We start from the raw sequence: 14,427 nt of genomic DNA, 5'->3' as shown, positions 1-14,427 counted from the left end.
TTCATGTTTGGCGTCTACGAACTCACATTGACCTGAGGCATCACACTGACATATCAGTTTTACCATATAGTGAACACGGGGAATAAAATATCCCAAAAACTATTGTGCGATCACACTTTTTTTGCACTTGAATTTTTTTTGCTGTTTTCCAGTACACTATATCATAAAACTCATGGTTTCATTTAAAAGTACAGCTCATCCCGCAAAAAACAAGCCCTTATATGGAAAGATTGACGGAAAAATAAAAAAAGTTATGGCTCTTGGAAGAAGGAGAGAAAAAAAAACAAAAAAAAAACAAAAACGGAAAATCGCCCGGGGGTGAAGGGGTTAAACTAAAGGGTTATCCCACAGCAACATTTATCACCTAGCCATGGCATAAGGGATAAACAGTTCATCACTGGGAGGGTGGACATATGGGATCTCCACTCATGAAAATAGTGGAGCCCAAGTACCACATGTGCGTGAATTAAGCAGTGCTGACACGTTGCTCCATTCACAAGAGACCGAGCGACTCCCTTGTCCAAGCAGTCAGACCCCAGCATTCCTTCATTTATCACCTATTCTGCAGTTATTGGAGGATAACCCCTTTAAGGTTTTCAATCACCTGCAGGACGGCATAGGAATTAATGCTGCTTTATAGTAGAGGATAATAAGGTAGAGAATCCACTGCAGGATTATTATGCTTCATGTTCTCATCTCCATCATTCTCATCACCATTGTAGATTGTAAGCTCTTACGAGCAGGGTTGTATTTATTTTTGCGTTAATTATTGTATCTTCTATAACTGTTACTTATGTTTATTTCTTCATGAACCTCTTTATAGTGCTGCGGAATATGTTGGCGCTGTAGAAATAAAGATTATTATTATCTCCCCAGGGAAGTTTTTTGGGGCAGTTTAATTTTAGTTGGTGAAGTCTGGATATTTTGTAAGATGCGTAAAAAGATATTGCAGTATTTGCAAATACATACTAAAATCGTATAAAAAAGGTAATTAAAAAAAATGTGTTCCTAATTTTTTGCTAATACTGCAATAAAGAAAACAATTTGGTACAACTGCAAAATACGTTTAAGCATCTTACAAATGTCTAGTCTATACTAGGGGTTTACGGTTTCTCCTTCTGGAGTGTAATGTGCCCAACATGAAATTCAACAGCCCAAAAAATATATCTTGGGGAGATATGAATTCTCCATTGGATTCTCTACTTTATTATTCTCTACTATCCAGCAGAATTCATTCCTACGCTGTCCTTTGGGTGATGCCACTTGTCTGCCATAGTGGAGCCAGTTAGTTTAGACTTTTAGGGAGATAATGGAGCTGCACTACAAGGCTACATGCGCGCGCTGCAGTTTTTTCTGCATACAAACTGCAACCAAAACTGCACCTTGTCACAGAGAGCCTGGAAATGTCCAAAAAAACGCTTGTAATGTAGGTGCGTTTTTGGTGCGTTTGTGGTGCTTTTTTGGTGCGTTTTTGATGCATTTTTTTACGACAAAACTGCACCAAAAATGCACCAAAAACACACCAAATTGACAGCATGCGTTTTTTTGTGACAAATGTTGACAAAAACGCTCAGAAACCTTTGACAACAAAAACGCTGACAAATAGACTGCAATGTGCACACAGCAAATATGACTTCTCATAGACTTTGCTGGGAAGTCAAATGTATCATAGTATCATAGTTTTTAAGGTTGAAGGGAGACTCTAAGTCCATCTAGTTCAACCCGTAGCCTAACATGTTGATCCAGAGGAAGGCAAAAAAAAACAAAAAAAAAAAAACCCAATGTGACAAACAAGTTGCAATGGGGAAAAAATTTCCTTCCTGACTCCACATCCGGCAATCAGACTAGTTCCCTGGATCAACACCCTGTCATAAAATCTAATATACAGTTAGGTCCAGAAATATTTGGACAGTGACACAAGTTTTGTTATTTTAGCTGTTTACAAAAACATGTTCAGAAATACAATTATATATATAATATGGGCTGAAAGTGCACACTCCCAGCTGCAATATGAGAGTTTTCACATCCAAATCGGAGAAAGGGTTTAGGAATCATAGCTCTGTAATGCATAGCCTCCTCTTTTTCAAGGGACCAAAAGTAATTGGACAAGGGACTCTAAGGGCTGCAATTAACTCTGAAGGCGTCTCCCTCGTTGACCTGTAATCAATGAAAGTTAAAAGTTCTGGGGTTGATTACAGGTGTGTGGTTTTGCATTTGGAAGCTGTTGCTGTGACCAGACAACATGCATTTCACTTGCTCAAATCCAGACTTAAGACGGAAAGACCCACAAACAAGCAAGACCTGAAGGCTGCGGCTGTAAAGGCCTGGCAAAGCATTAAGAAGGAGGAAACCCAGCGTTTGGTGATGTCCATGGGTTCCAGACTTAAGGCAGTGATTGCCTCCAAAGGATTCGCAACAAAATATTGAAAATAAAAAAAAATTGTTTGGGTTTGGTTTATTTGTCCAATTACTTTTGACCTCCTAAAATGTGGAGTGTTTGTAAAGAAATGTGTATAATTCCTACAATTTCTATCAGATATTTTTGTTCAAACCTTCAAATTAAACGTTACAATCTGCACTTGAATTCTGTTGTAGAGGTTTCATTTCAAATCCAATGTGGTGGCATGCAGAGCCCAACTCGCGAAAATTGTGTCACTGTCCAAATATTTCTGGACCTAACTGTACATAACTGGTAATATTAAATTTTTCAAGAAAGGCGTCCAGGCTCTGCTTAAATGTTAGTAGTTAACAGAGAGTAGTAGAGAATGGGTTTCACAGCCGCGCCAAAAGACTACTGGATTCTTCTCAGATTAATGTTTCTTTTATTTCATAACAGGTCAAGTCTACGCGTTTCAGAAGGACACAGCTCCCTTCTTCAGGACAAACCAGCAAAGAATTTGATGATTCTTTGCTGGTTTGTCCTGAAGAAGGGAGCTGTGTCCTTCTGAAACGCGTAGACTTGACCTGTTATGAAATAAAAGAAACATTAATCTGAGAAGAATCCAGTAGTCTTTTGGCGCGGCTGTGAAACCCATTCTCTACTACTCTCTGTTATCTGCCTCTTGGGGACCGCTGCCGGGACTTGGTGTTACATGCTGCTATAGGTGTTGTGACTGTCACAACCCGAATTGGTGAGTAGGATTATTCTTTGCTTCACCCTATATATATTGGGGTAAGACCCTATTGCGCTTTCTTTTTCCACAGTTTTCACTTAAATGTTAGTAGTGAATCACTCATTATAACATCATTCGGCAGAGAGTTCCATAGTCTCACTGCTCGTACAGTAAAGAATCCTCGTCTGTGATTATGATTAAACCTTCTTTCCTCAAGACGTAGCGGATGCCCCCGTGTTCCAGTCGCAGGCCTAGGTGTAAAAAGATCTTTGGAAAGGTCTCTGTACTGTCCCCTCATATATTTATACATTGTGATTAGATCCCCCCTAAGCCTTCGTTTTTCCAAACTAAATAACCCCAAGTTTAATAACCTGTCTTGGTATTGCAGTCCACCCATTCCTCTAATAATCTTGGTCGCTCTTCTCTGCACCCTCTCCAGTTCAGCTATGTCCTTCTTATACCAGAATTGTACACAGTATTCTAAGTGCGGTCGCACTAGTGACTTGTACAGAGGTAGAACTATATTTTTTTCATGAACACTTATACCTCTTTTAATACATCCCATTATTTTATTAGCCCTGGCAGCAGTTGCCTGACACTGTCCACTAAAGGGAAGTTTACCATCCACCCATACACCCAAGTCTTTTTCTGTGCCTGTTTTACCCAGTGTTCTACAATTAAGTACATAATCATAAATGTTATTTCCTCTACCCAAGTGCATGACCTTACATTTATCTACATTAAACTTCAATTGCCACTTCTCAGCCCAATCCTCCAATTTACATAAATCTCGCTGTAATATAAAATTATCCTCCTCTGTATTGATTACCCTGCAGAGTTTAGTATCATCTGCAAATATTGAAATTCTACTCCGCATGCCCCCAACAAGGTCATTAATAAATATGTTGAAAAGAAGCGGGCCCAATACTGACCCCTGTGGTACCCCACTATGAACTGAGACCCAGTCCGAGTACGTACCATTAATAACCACCCTTTGTTTCCTATCACTGAGCCAGTTTTTAACCCAGTTACACATATTTTCCCCTATCCCCATTATTCTCATTTTATGTACCAACCTTTTGTGTGGCACTGTATCAAAAGCTTTTGAAAAGTCCATATACACAACATCCACTGCATTTCCCTGGTCCAGGCTTGAACTTACCTCTTCATAGAAGCTGATCAAATTAGTTTGACAGGATCGATCCCTCATAAACCCATGTTGATACTCTGTCATAAGGTTATTTTTCTTGAGATACTCCAGTATAGCATCTCTCAAGAACCCCTCAAGGATTTTACCAACCGTAGAGGTTAAACTTACCGGCCTATAATTTCCCGGCTCAGTTTTTGTCCCCTTTTTGAATATTGGCACCACATTTGCTATGCGCCAGTCCTGCGGTACCGACCCTGTTATTAAGGAATCTGTGAAGATTAAAAATAATGGTCTATCTATCACAGAACTCAATTCCTGTAGTACTCTGGGGTGTATGCCATCCGGGCCCGGAGATTTGTCAACCTTAGTGATTTCGAGGCGGCGGCGTACTTCCTGCTGGGTTAAGCAGGTAATATTCAAGGGTGAATTTATGGCATCACTGGTCATGTCATCTGCCATGGCATTTTCTTGTATAAAAACCATAGAAAAAAATTCATTCAGCAGGTTGGCTTTACCCTCATCCCCTTCCACCATTTCACCAAGACTATTTTTAAGGGGGCCAACACTATCGCTTTTCAGTTTTTTACTGTTTATATAGTTAAAGAATATTTTAGGATTATTTTTACTTTCTCTTGCAATGAGTCTCTCTGTCTCAAACTTAGCTAACTTAATTTGCTTTTTACATATTTTATTTAATTTTCTATAATTATATAATGCCTCATCACTACCTACCCTCTTTAATTCTTTTAAGGCTTTCTGTTTTTCTTTTATTGCTTCCCTTACAGCTCTATTTAGCCATAGGGGTTTCTTCCTATTTCTAGCATGTTTGTTCCCATAGGGTATATTTTCTGCACAAGCCCTATTCAGGATGCTCATAAAAGTCTCCCATTTGCTTTGTGTACTTTTATTACTTAGTACATCATCCCAGTTTATTGCCCTAAGATCATCTCTCAACCGTTTAAAATTTGCTTTCCTGAAGTTTAGTGTCCTTGTAGCCCCTCTACTATACATCTTACTAAAGAATACATGAAAACTTATTATTTTGTGATCACTATTCCCCAAGTAACCCCCAACTTCTATATTTGATATGCGGTCTGACAAAGTTCTGACAACAAAACTGCACCAAAAAACGCGACAAAAAATGCAGCGTGCGCATGTAGCCCAAATTTGCTAATTCCCTTTGATTAAATTCCATTCTGGTTGTCTTATGAACACTCAAATACTTGGCTTATTACAAGCCACAGCTCTGAGACCTGTACGGTGACCAGCCCTGTACCTTTTGTGATTACAACATGATCAGAGAAGGTTCTTATTCCTGAAACACCACCAATCACAGTGCTTAAAATCTATGAGGAATGAGACTTGTTACTTTACTATAGCTTTAAAGGGAAATACTCCATAAGATTATGGGCATTTTCTCATACTAACATCCCCTAATTCTTCATTGGTTAGCAGAAACCTTACGTCTATGTTAACTTACTGGACAATACTTTATCACCTGTCTATAGCATAGACCTACTACAGCGCTCAGGTATGTCCAGCAGTCCAAAGACAGTGACTGGAGTTGGGGTGTGCATGTGTTTGCTACATTTAAGGTGGGCACTTCACACCTGCATTCTCAGGACTGGTGGGAATGACCGCTTCTATTCTGCAAGTTATTACCTCTCTTGAGACAACCCCTTTGAGTTATTGATTGCAATGACGTACAACTAAGCTCGTATTAATGAGCTGTACCCATCAGGTTAAAAAGATCATGAGGTCAGAAACGTCAATATGACACTGGATCTGTTATAAGATTTGCAGTTTTTGGATACCATTTTCTCAGTTCTGTACTTCTCTTTAAAGTTTTTAATCACTTGGACCCATGTTAGTTGCACCACCCTTCATACACACTAGTTTTTATGAAATCAGACAGAACCGGAGCGTTTATAAGCAAATTACAAAAGTTTATTAAAGTTAATTCCATAGCATTATTAAAAACATGAAACAGACAATTTTAAAGGTTTGTGCTGAAAGGGGGAAAGAACACCCATGAAAAGTGGGACTGCAAGGCGAGCTCATAAGTCTATCACAGGTATAGGGTATTTCGTGGCCAAACACGCTCAATTATAAGCTGGAAGTAAGAGGAAAATGTCCCAGAACCTTAGGCCATACACTCACCCATCGTACTTGAGCCTCGCACCTGCGTCTCACTATTCAGAAGGACCCAACCGACGCACGTTTCGCATTGTATATCACAGCTTCCTCAGGGCGGGTTAGAAATCTCAAATCCGAAACCGGAACTTATATATATTTAAAAACCGCTCCCATTGGTCATCCCACATGTCCGTCAAAAGGGATCGCAATAGCGGCGCATGCGCATCACAGGCAAGACGTCCACTTCCGCCCTGCCCGGCAATATGAGAAGGCGAGACACCCTGAAATCCAGGTTGTCATGGACGCCATACGTCATTAGGCATGCCCGTCGCGGGTACAATTCGTCCCTCCGCCTTGCCCGGCGCATCTATGACGAGGGTAATAATGACGTATGGCGTCCATGACAACCTGGATTTCAGGGTGTCTCGCCTTCTCATATTGCCGGGCAGGGCGGAAGTGGACGTCTTGCCTGTGATGCGCATGCGCCGCTATTGCGATCCCTTTTGACGGACATGTGGGATGACCAATGGGAGCGGTTTTTAAATATATATAAGTTCCGGTTTCGGATTTGAGATTTCTAACCCGCCCTGAGGAAGCTGTGATATACAATGCGAAACGTGCGTCGGTTGGGTCCTTCTGAATAGTGAGACGCAGGTGCGAGGCTCAAGTACGATGGGTGAGTGTATGGCCTAAGGTTCTGGGACATTTTCCTCTTACTTCCAGCTTATAATTGAGCGTGTTTGGCCACGAAATACCCTATACCTGTGATAGACTTATGAGCTCGCCTTGCAGTCCCACTTTTCATGGGTGTTCTTTCCCCCTTTCAGCACAAACCTTTAAAATTGTCTGTTTCATGTTTTTAATAATGCTATGGAATTAACTTTAATAAACTTTTGTAATTTGCTTATAAACGCTCCGGTTCTGTCTGATTTCATAAATGCTATTGGGAGTAGCAACTTTATATGATGAGATTATAAAAATGGAGATGTGCATTTTGTTCAAATACCTAACATACACACTAGTTTGCAGCTTTTTTAAGGAAACGTAGTTTCAAAGTAATTTTTATTTTCACAAGAACTCTAATGTTAATGTGTTGTAAATGTGCACATTTTGGCCTGATTCATCAAGACCAGCAATGTTCTCACCAGTATTGTTGAGGGGTCGTGGTAGAGCAAGGCATTCTTGATTCATGAAGAGGTGCCAGTCTCTTCATGAATCTGGAATGCCTGTCAAGTGGCGTATCTGGAGCAAGATTTCTGGCTTAGGGAACGCTGTAGCTCATCTTGAATTGACCAAGCTGTGGCGTCTCAGCTCCACCCATTTTGACAGTGTTGGGAAAAACCAGCGTGAAAATGCCAAAAGTTACAAAACATTTTTACAACTCTGAATTGCGCCAAAATGTTGTGACTTTTTATAGCAATTTATGCCAGACTTCTTGCAAAATTCTTTTGATCAATCTGGGCCTTAAGTTTTATCTAACAGTAATGTTTCTGTTTTAGATGAGAACATTATGGCCCTGATTCATTAAGGTGATGACACCAAAACAATTCTCGTGGAAAACGCCTTAAAAGTTGCAAAGCTTTGGTGTTATACAGGGTTGCACAAAAATTTTGTGACGTTTTAGGGGTTTCACCGCAGTTTTGGTCAGCTTTGTCAAAGTGTCTGGAGCTGGGGAGGGACAGGGTGTGTATGTAGTGTAGTATGTGTATTAATATGCTCACCTACAGTGGTCTTCTCCAGGATCCAGTACTGTTCTGCTTCTCTTCTGAGTGACGTCACCACTCCTCAGACTTTACGGGTCATATTGCACTTTGTGTGCTCCAAAGTTGCTTCTAAAATGTAAGCGTCAGAATGTGGCTCCATAGATGTAATTTGTAAAAGAGACTTCCAGCTCATGCATAAAGTAAACAGGTTAGTCTGAATAGCAGTGATGTCACTGAGAAGAGAACCGAAACAGCGCTGTATCCCAGAGAAAGTGGTAGGTGAGTATGTTAACACACACTACAGTGCATACACATATACGAATATTTAGTGGAAAATCAAAAGTTTGTTAGGGATTCTTCTTTAAGACTGAAATGTTTCTGCATATGGCACTTGAAAAGTTTGTTTCAAACAGTTTAAGGAAGGAAACTGGCGAGATGATGACACTACAGTGGTGCTCAAAGTAATGTTACCATATCCCTCCCTATATCCGCCACAGTTTTTGTTGTATTTGTAATAGTAATGGAGACCTACCAGAAAAACTATACAAAATAACAGAATAATTCCATTCAGTGTATCTAAAAAGAAACAATTTAACATCTTTCATACATGAAATCTGATGACTGGGGAGGCCTTGCTATGAGATTCTTTTCAGATTTCCTGTTCTGATTTTCAAATTCAGCATTCTCGCAGAGACATGATGTGAATCTTTACCACCATGCACATGAATAGCTACATCCTGCCATGTGTGAAAGTAGCAAAGTATTTAAAGGTAAGGTGTCTCAATTTTGTATTAATAATAGTGATTATGAAATCAAGTATTTTTAAAACTAAATTAAATTCACTGTTTGTTTAGTTTTTATTTAATTCTAGTTTTACTGAAACACTGGGCGCTGCCATCTTGGATTTGCTGGGAGTAACGGCAGTTACTCACCTCCTTTATGGCAGTGCCCAGGGCATTGGGTCTGATAGTCGGACTCCGACCACTATACTTAACACAGGAGAGCTCCCTGCTGTGACCTGTACGCGCCCCCTGGGCTGTCCTGATCACAGCAGAGGGAGGAGATTGGCGCCATCTCTGTGGAGCTAATAGTGTATGCGGTGTGCTGCTCTTTCTCCCTATCACCCGTTCAGCCTTTGTGAGTACCGGCGCCATTGCCCTCCCTCCACCAAAACTACCGTCTCCAATGACACCCCCTCGCTCTCCCCCTGCTGCCGCTACCCTCCCCTCGTTGCTACCTTCTCAAATGACACCCCCCACTACTACCGCTAACCCCCCTCGCTCTCCTCTTACATGCAGCAGAGCATTGTGTGTGTGTGAATATGTGTGAGAGTGTGTGTGTGTGTTTGAATATGTGTGAGAGTGTGTGTGTGTGTGTGCGTGCATGTGGCACTGCATTGTGTGCAGGCGTGCGTGTGGCACAGCATTGTGTGTGGTAGTGCATGTGACAGAGCATTGCGGGCATGCATGTGGCAGAGAATTGCTGGCATGCATAGGGGACAACATTGTGTGCGGGCATGCGTGTTGCACAGCATTGTGTGCCTGTGTGTGGCACAGAATTGTGTGCGTGCGTGTAGCACAGCATTGAGTGTGGGAGTGCATGTGACAGAGCAATGCGGGTGTGCGTGTGGCAGAGCATTTCGGGTAGGCGTGCATTTGGCAGAGCATTGCCGGGGCGTGCAGAGCGTTATGTGGGGAGCACTATGCAGCTGTCCTTAGAGACACTTTAGACATATTAGGATCACTTTACGTATACCATCAAAATGGTTCCGCACTGTGAGCCTAAACTTCATTCTCTCTTATCCTTTTGGAAATACCCAGAACGGGAGGAGACGGCGTGACATCACACACAGGAGAGCAGATTCCACCCGCTTTTTTTTTTGTTTTTGGACTATACCTTCCTTTTAAATTGATGTTAAATTGATCGTCTCTTTTATAATTCCGCAGGAGCATTTGGGCATATAAAATAAGTCAAAAGTTTGGACACACCTGTTCAATGATTTTCCTTTCCTTGAGTGCAGATTATGGATTCAGACTGAAGGAAGCACACAGTAACTCATATAGAAACACTTTCTGAAGGCAGGTGATACCAAAAATGACCTTTTGATTGGTCATATTTGTTCATTGAAAACCATTCCAGGTGAATACATGATGAAACTGCAAAGAGAACACCCAAGGATTTGTGAAGCTGTGATCAGAGTCAATGGGGGGGTAGGGGGGTACTTTGAGGAATTTAATGTTTAACACATTCTTTCGTAATATTTACATATTCTTTCATAAGTCTTTTTATTCTCCTTGTTTCTATATGTGTTCCTTGGCTACATTCAATCTAAATCTATAATGTGCATATTCCAATAAGAACAAGGAAAACCATTGCTTGTACAGGTGCATCCAAATTTTTTACCTGTACTGTATATATTACAGGATGATCTTGTCATTTCGTCTCGTATACTGTGTTTTCCTGAAAATAAGCCCTACCCTGAAAATAAGCCCTAGCAGAAATTGTTGGCCTTTTTCAGAGTATAGCTTAAATATAAGCCCTACCACGAAAATAAGCCCTAGTTGCGCTTCAATAATGAAGTGTCCATGCAGCTAAAAAAAAGTGTAAAGGAATACAGCAGGATACTTCATTAAAGTGAGAAGACAGCCCCAAAAGAGAAAACACAGCCCCAAAATAGAGAAGACAGACCCTGCAATGGCATTCACCAGACCCCAAACAGCTAAAGGTGGCAGGTGCCGACAATGGATGGGATCTCCCACCGTGATCTGTGTCACTGCCAGGTTCCTCATCGTTTTGCTCACACAGACACACACACTGACACACACATCGTATCTTGGATCCTCTTCTCTCACACACACATCCAATCACAATAACATCACACACACACCCTGTGATACCGTACTGATTCCGACTGGCAGGGAGACCTGGGACACTGTGGAACGCATTGAGTACCTGCGGTAGAACGCATTGAAGACTTGCAGTGGAACGCATTGAGGAGCTGCGGTGGAACGCATTGAGGACCTGTGGTAGAACGCATCGATGAATTGGTACTCAAAATGTGCCAGCGTTGGAACTCACGTCCAGGTCCCCATGCAGCTGGAACCAGTACAATATCACCAGATGATTGTGTGTGATGTTACTGTGATTGAATGTGTGTGTGGTGTGTGATGCCGGCCAGAGGGATGCCAGCCAGAAGCAGGTGATGGCCAATGTGGAACACACGAGGACCTTCTGGGAGTGACCTCTGTGGATGGCAGGAGGACCTGTGAGTGACAGAGATATCCTGGGTCTTCTAAGTGCTATTCTCTTGGAAGGTGTCTCTCTTTTTAGGAGGCTGAACATGCCCCAAACCTGTGTTTCCACAAAAATATGCCCCACCCCGAAAATAAGCTATAGCACACTTTTCGGGGCAAAAAGTAATATAAAACATTGTCTTTGACAATTGACATTGGTACTTTAGTGCTCTTATTTTAAAGTGCAGGGGAAGGGCCTAAGCCTTCAATATTAGGGTTAAGCCCGCTACACACGCTTCAATATATCTCACAATCCGTCGTTGGGGTCAAGTTGTAAGTGACGCACATCCGGCATCGTTTGGGAGGTATCTGCGTGTGACAGCTACATGCGATCAGGATTGAACGCAAAACCGTTGATCGCAAACTCATCGTATCATTCTCTAGAATTGAGCGTTTTGTTGCACGAACCTAGTCAATTGTAACGTGTGACATCCCTCATACGATTTTGGTGTCTGATGCTATGTGTGCAGGTGTGCGCTCTGCACCGCAGCTTAAAAAAGGTCTGCTTCAGAGCGCAGCTGAAAAGCTGCGTTCTGAAGCGCCTCACAATGTCTGTCATGCACTAATCTCTGTCAGTCCGTCACTATCTCTGTCCCTCACTCTCAGTCCATGTCAGTCTATCCCCCTCTCTCATATACTCACCAATCCCCGATCCCCGGCTCTGCACGGCATTCACACTGCTCCGGCGGCTTTTACTGTTTTGAAAAAGCCGGCCGCCCATTAAACAATTTCGTATTCCCTGCTTTCCCCGCCCACCAGCGCCTATGATTGGTTACAGTGAGACACGCCCCCACTCTGAGTGACAGGTGTCACACTGCACCCAATCACAGCAGCCGGTGGGCGTGTCTATACTGTGTAGTGAAATAAATAATTAAATAATTAAAAAAAACGGCGTGCGGTTCCCCCCATTTTTAAAACCAGCCAGATAAAGCCATACGGCTGAAGGCTGGTATTCTCAGGATGGGGAGCTCCCCACCCTAACAATATCAGCCAACAGCCGCCCAGAATTGCCGCATACATTAGATGCGACAGTTCTGGGAGTGTACCCGGCTCTTCCCGATTTACCCTGGTGCGTTGGCAAATCGGGGTAATAAGGAGTTATTGGCAGCCCATAGCTGCCAATAAGTCCTAGATTAATCATGTCAGGCGTCTATGAGACACCCTCCATGATTAATCTGTAAGTTACAGTAAATAAACACACACCCGAAAAAATCCTTTATTAGAAATAAAAACACACACATATACCCTGGTTCACCACTTTAATCAGCCCCAAAAAGCCCTCCATGTCCGGCGTAATCCAGGATGATGCAGCGTCGCTTCCACCGCAGCTGCATGGAGGTGACCGGAGCTGCAGCACACACAGCCGCTCCGGTCACCTCCATGCAGCAAATGAAGACAGCCGTGCGATCAGCTGCTGTCACTGAGGTTACCCGCGGCCACCGGTGGATGCAGCGGTGGCCGCGGGTAACCTCAGTGACAGCAGCTGATCGCGCGGCTGTGTTCATTTGCTGTGTGGAGGTGACCGGAGCGGCTGGGTCTGCTGCGGCTCCGGTCACCTCCATGCAGCAGCGCTGGAAGCGACGCTGGATCATCCTGGATTACGCCGGACATGGAGGGCTTTTTGGGGCTGATTAAAGTGGTGAACCAGGGTATATGTGTGTGTTTTTATTTCTAATAAAGGATTTTTTTCTGGTGTGTGTGTTTATTTACTGTAACTTACAGATTAATCATGGAGGGTGTCTCATAGACGCCTGACATGATTAATCTAGGACTTATTGGCAGCTATGGGCTGCCAATAACTCCTTATTACCCCGATTTGCCAACGCACCAGGGCAAATCGGGAAGAGCCGGGTACAGTCCCAGAACTGTCGCATATAATGTATGCGGCAATTCTGGGCGGCTGTTGGCTGATATTGTTAGGGTGGGGGGCTCTTCATAACGTGGAGCTCCCCATCCTGAGAATACCAGCCTTCAGCCGTATGGCTTTATCTGGCTGGTTTTAAAAATGGGGGGAACCGCACGCCGTTTTTTTTAATTATTTAATTATTTCACTACACAGTATAGACACGCCCACCGGCTGCTGTGATTGGGTGCAGTGTGACACCTGTCACTCAGAGTGGGGGCGTGTCTCACTGTAACCAATCATAGGCGCTGGTGGGCGGGGAAAGCAGGGAATACGAAATTGTTTAATGGGCGGCCGGCTTTTTCAAAACAGTAAAAGCCGCCGGAGCAGTGTGAATGCCGTGCAGCGCCGGGGATCGGGGATTGGTGAGTATGAGAGAGGGCTGCTAACTTCAGTTACTCAGGAGATTAGCGGTCACCGGTGAGTCTTCACTGGTGACCGCTAATCAGGACGCGACACAGACAGAGCCGCAGCATGACAATGAAGTCGGGTGAAGTTCACCCGAGTTCATTCTGACAGTGCGGCTCTGTCTGTGTCTGCTGTCATCTGCCATTCAGCTCTGCTACATGGCTGTCTGTGTCTGCTGTCAGCGGCCATGTAGCAGAGCTGAATGGCAGATGACATAGTAAAAACGCATCCCACATTACACACGCTTGGCAAGTCAATAAATAAAAAAAAAAAAGGTGCTCAATGCATACGTCACAGAACACATGATCTAAAGGATCGCACACAAAATTGACCAATTTAACATAGACTACTAACGCTCGTGTGACAGCAAATGAACGACCAACGTGAAATCTCATAGATCCCTTATGCAACCTGGGCGTGTCACATCGCAAATGCGATTGTTCAACTAATTGCAACGTGTAAAGTGGGCTTTAGCCTCTCCAATATTATCAATTAATCTAATGTCAGATAATAGGTCAACCGGTACCCCCAAGTCCTGGCTTGCTTGATTGTCTTGTTTATAGAAGTGTTTCTTCAATCTGATCTAATGTGGAAGAGATCGAGATGATGTACTGATCTGAAGACATCAAAGTCAGAACTGAATATGAAGGAGAGCCCTTTGAGAAACGCGGTATTATATGGTTATATATTGACCACAATTTTTTTTTTCCATATAGACCAA

The 14,427-nt window shown here is 42.9% G+C and overlaps 2 protein-coding genes across 4 annotated transcripts in view; one reads left to right on the top strand and one right to left on the bottom strand.

The window, feature by feature from the left end:
- Positions 1-14,427, top strand: part of UBAC2 (UBA domain containing 2) — a 298,565-nt gene that overhangs the window by 137,674 nt on the left and 146,464 nt on the right. The gene's annotated exons all lie outside the window — the stretch shown is intronic.
- Positions 1-14,427, bottom strand: part of LOC142291855 (G-protein coupled receptor 183-like) — a 31,330-nt gene that overhangs the window by 3,981 nt on the left and 12,922 nt on the right. Inside the window, exon 3 of one of the 2 annotated variants that reach the window (XM_075336714.1) lies at positions 10,091-10,258. The exons of the other annotated variant lie outside the window; for it this stretch is intronic. The gene's annotated coding sequence lies outside the window, so the exon portion shown is untranslated. The remainder of the gene's footprint in view (positions 1-10,090; positions 10,259-14,427) is intronic. 2 annotated transcript variants of the gene reach the window in all.

Source organism: Anomaloglossus baeobatrachus, chromosome 2 (genome assembly GCF_048569485.1).
Source record: "Anomaloglossus baeobatrachus isolate aAnoBae1 chromosome 2, aAnoBae1.hap1, whole genome shotgun sequence".
Classification (NCBI taxonomy): domain Eukaryota; kingdom Metazoa; phylum Chordata; class Amphibia; order Anura; family Aromobatidae; genus Anomaloglossus; species Anomaloglossus baeobatrachus.
This window is presented reverse-complemented; position numbering and strand designations above follow the sequence as displayed.